Genomic DNA, 4,917 nt, shown 5'->3' with positions numbered 1-4,917 from the left:
AGATTTTCCAGCAGCCATTCTATGACCCTTGCCTGCTCTACCACTGAGCAGCTCGACTCAGCCTTACAATGTCACACCAACTGTCCCACTAGAACTTAGGACTTGTTAAAGACTGATAATCCTAACCTGAATTACATAACTCAGCCTACTCACCAAGCCATGTATTTAGTGTGTCGTCATCTATCCCCCAGCCTCCTGCCTCTATTATTTGTAGTTTCCAAACATACTAAGGCAAATATGCACATATAAAATATATCCCTCCCTCTATCCCTTCTTCCAAAATTCAATTCTATATGTGACTCCATTCTACTCCTTAACAAACACGATCCACACTTTCCTGAGCCAATACCCAACCCCTATTAGTGCACTGTTGACAGTGTCCTATGGGACTGCCACATAATAATGAATAAATTAACCTTTATCCTCCATTCTTTCTTAAATATCCATTTATTTTCTTACTCTCCCAAAAGACACCTTTACACACATTTCTCATCCTCAATCTTCCTCTGTCTGTTTCCTTCAATCAGATCACAAAACTGCCCATGTCTGCACACCCTAAAAATATTCCCTCAAGTCTGATACCTTCTGTAGCTAATATTATACCATCCCATTTCCCAAATGTGTAGTCTACAATCCCTGCCCCTGCTTCTTCACCCACAAATACCTTTACATTTGACTTCTCTTTTAATAATATTTTGGATGATTTCTTTCACACACACAAAGTATGAGACTATTGGTGAGAGAAGGGCATATGTCATGGGGGGGATGTGTGTGTTCATACCTATGTGTGTTCTTTCTTATTCCTCATCCTCCCAGTTCTCTATAACATCTGATGTGGCCTCTGCTTTAACGTTTAGATGCTACTGGTATTTTATGACCCTGAACTTTTCTCTCTGCCTCTCTCATTCAGACTCAAAGTGAATAGATTGCCTTCAGTTGACTCATTTTCTTGTTTAAATGATTTATTCTTTTGTCGCTACGTCTATTATCATTTTAGGTTATCATTTGTAACTGGCTTGATTTATCTATAGCTTTTGTCCCTAATCATTAAAAGTGTCTAATTTGATTGTGAGATGCATTCTGTTTGCCCATTTATCGCTCTCTTCAGCCTCCTTCTGCTGATAGGTGACTCACATGTGGTTATTGCATCACCTTGCTCTTTTTATCTTGGTCTGAGGGTCCGCTGGGAGACATGACCCAGAACTGTTATAGCTCCGACCCTGAATTCTTTTTTCTCAGCTTTATTGAGGTATAACTGACCAAAAAATGTACGTATTTAAAGTGTAGAATGTGAGGATTTAATATATGTATATGCTGTGTAATATTTACCACAATCAAGTTAATTAACATATCTATCACATGGTGGGGGGTGAAGACTCTTAAGCTCTACTTTTTTAGCAAATTCTTAGCAAATTTCAAGGATACAATACCAAATTCTGTGACCTCACATCCAGAATCCTGGGTCCGGGCCCTAGCAGAGGGCTCCAAATAATGCTTCTTACAGGTTTTTGATAACACACCTGGAGAATTGGTATGTGTGGTATGACCGCTAAAATATTCTATTTCCTGTGTTCTATGGAATCATATGATATTTTAATATACGTGGACTTGTAAAAGATTATGTAAACTGTCAATTTAGCCTTTTGTTAATACAATAGAAAAATATATGTATAAATATATATTTACTACATATTGACTGCAGAATTCTTGTAGAAACACAAAATCTTATCGCAATCTTAATGAGAAGCTACTGAGTCCAATTTTACAAAAGAGGAAGCATTTCCCCAGGTTCTACTCTGAGTTAATTTTCTACCTGAGACTTGCCTCTGTTTCATATGACTCAAATTCTTGTTCTCACTTCCAAACACAGTGACTATCTTTAATATAAATATTGCAAGCTTTCTCAAGGATACATTTTATTACATTTTGAAATATGCTTCTTTCATGTAAAGATAGTATTGATATTTTAGCATGCCAAAAGAAACTGCACTCAACACATGAGTATTGACTCTACACTCTTATTCAAACTCATCTTTATTGAGGTATAATTTGGATACTATAAACAACACCTATTCTTAAAGAGATACAGCTTGGTGAATTTTAACAATTGTATACACCCATGTAATAGTTATTATCAGGGTACAGGACATTTCCATCCCACCCAGAAGTCTCCATGTACTCCTGTCACATTTAATTTAATCAACAGATTTGTAGAAAAAAGAGGAAGAAAAGTGTGGGAGGAAACTTATTCATTGCAAGAGCTAGTTGAGTCAGCATGCAATAAAAAAAAAATTCACAAAAATTTATTGAGCTTCCACTGTGAGCCATACGTTGTAGCTGAAGAAAAGACCAACAAATGAGCATATAGTTTACCTGAGTATCTTAGCAATCAACAGAAAGAGGAAAATGTCATTATCTAACAGTAGAAAATATACCAATTCAGTGTGAAAAACAACTTTTTAAACCCCTCCCCTTTTGTTTTTTCTGAGTGGTATTAGTCCCTAGGAACAAAGTAATAAATGATATGGTCAACAGCAAGTTTAATTGAAATGCAGACATATGGCTTTTTAATAAATGTTTTTTTGGTAAAATATTAGGACATAATTTTGGGAAACGTGAAGCAGAGGCATAAAAGGAATGTCCAGTCACGTAGCCTACTTATCAAACTTTGTGGGGCTATGAATTGAGACAAGGACAAAGCATCATCTTGAGGTTGTTTCTTTTAAATGAACTGTTGCCTCAGTTGGCTGTGTAACAGGGTGAGTTATGCACAATTTAGCATCCAGGTTGCGAGGTGTGTGGGCAGGACTCTTCCCCAACCTCCATGGATGTGAGCAGTGGAAATATCTGAAAGGAAAGACTTTTCTCAGAAGGCAATTGTGTGTGTGCTCACACATGTATCTACTTCCCAGGAGCAGAAACAAAATGCTGCCCCATAAAGCATGGAAGATGTGCTTCTGACCTTCCTATGACTGATGCCATTTTGAAGCAGAATGAATGTGTCTCAATGGGTGCTGGGGTGGAAGCCTGCAAGTCAGTGGTAAATGTTTGGTTCATTAAAGGAAGCTGGACATCCCATGGTCAAATTCAATTGTCTTGGCTTCCTGGGCATCTGCATTATTAGCAGTAGCCATCCATTGGGTCCACAGTACCACATGTAAATTGTGGTTTAGGTAAGAAAACCAGTCACTTTATATGTCCTTGAAAATTACTCCAGTTTACTATGAGAAATCCTGGTTAGCTATTAGAAAGATACTATCTGATTAGTAATGACACCAATGAGTTACAGTTTATAGAATTTTTATTGAAAATAGCCACTGACCTTGGATGCTGAGAGAAGCACTTAGTGGGTGGTAAAAGAGGGAACCACTGGCTTAAAAGCAACTATGTCTAAATAGATTGAAAAATATCTCTTGCACCCCCAGTGTTTGTCAGTCCACAGGAAAGAAATTAGACAATTTTTTCTTCGATTAAGTGGCTCCGTGTTTTCATGTGTAATAAGTGCAAACATTAAAACAGTGATATAAACAATTTTTCTAGTTAAGGAGTCTTTTCAAGCAAAGAAATAGCAACCTGCATAGTACCATAGGCAATAATATTACTTTCTTACACTTTTACAAGTTAGAATCACAATAGAAACAATGTTTTGTGTTTCAGTATTTATGTTCTTAAAGTTGAAGCCTGATTAAGTCAGAAAATGAATCAAATTTGCAAATTATTTTCAGCTGTGCAGTCTGGTTACTTAACAGTCTATGAATAAACAAATCTGTGGCTCTACCTAAAACAGTAAATGAACCCTTGATATATTATGCTATTAAAACTGCAGTATGGAGGATAAAATCTAATCCTTAATATCAGACACTGAAACTCATAATAAAATAATTTTCTCCAGTAGCAATGTGGTTATAATTACAATAGTATTAATAATGCATGTTAACAGAAAAAGACTTCTCCCTAGCAGTGGCCTCTACTTTAGGTTGCATGGAAATTTTTATGTCATTAAAAGGCAAATAATTCATTATTCAGATGAATAACATCAGAAATTCAAGTTGTAGAAAGATATTTTACTTAAAACTATTCACTTTTCCAACAACTAAGGATTAGTAAATTTTAGTATATCCATTTTGAAACATTATAAAATTAGAAGTTATTGTCACAATATACATAAGTGTTAAGTGACTTGAGTAATGTTTATTCTTTCTTTTTAAATAAAAACAGCTCTCTCTGCTCTTCTCTGCCATCCTATGAACCGTTGCATTTGCTCCTTGCCATGTCTTCTCATAAGACTCTCAGGGTCAAGAGATTCCCAGCCAAGAAACGAAAGAAGAATTGTTCCATTCCCCAGTGGATTCGAACGAAAACTGGTAATAACATCAGGTACAACCCCAAGAGAAGACAATGGAAAAGAACCAAGCTGGGTCTATAAGGAGCCCTATGTGAGGTGGCACACATATTCTGTGTCAGGGTCACTTAAGTCTTACCATACCACTCTGAAAACATCACTACTATCTGAACAGCTGGATGTGTTTTATTGGGAAAATGGTTTTTCTCTTTCTGTCAGTGTTTCTACACTAGTGCTTTGGCTCAGTAATAAATAAGTGAGAGCTTTGTTGGAAAAAAATAAAAACAATATGAAAACTTCATCTTCATAATAGCTAACTCTGGGAAAATTGGTATTTTTCTTTTCTTTTTTCTTTATGTTTGAACTCTACTAAAATAAACATGTATTATTAATATAGTCAAAATTAAACCTATCAGTATAATGTAAAATTTAAATACTTTGTATTTTGTACATGCAGGTTTATTCCAGTTTCCAATTTATCCATTACCTATTTCTTTTCAGAGATCGTCTCTACATCTTTTAATCTGGAGATTATAATTTATATAGGACTGAACGTGCTGGGTCACTGCAGAACT

The 4,917-nt window shown here is 35.7% G+C and overlaps 1 pseudogene; it reads left to right on the top strand.

Annotated features, from left to right (window-relative positions):
- The first annotated feature begins 4,270 nt into the window (after positions 1-4,270).
- Positions 4,271-4,426, top strand: LOC103082094 (60S ribosomal protein L39 pseudogene; annotated as a pseudogene).
- The last annotated feature ends 491 nt before the right edge of the window (positions 4,427-4,917 follow it).

The sequence above is a fragment of the Lipotes vexillifer genome, unplaced genomic scaffold (assembly GCF_000442215.2).
Source record: "Lipotes vexillifer unplaced genomic scaffold, Lipotes_vexillifer_v1.1 scaffold1144, whole genome shotgun sequence".
In the NCBI taxonomy this organism is placed as follows: Eukaryota; Metazoa; Chordata; class Mammalia; order Artiodactyla; family Lipotidae; genus Lipotes; species Lipotes vexillifer.
The sequence above is the reverse complement of the archived record's forward strand: the minus strand, read 5'-3'. Positions and strand labels throughout refer to the sequence as shown.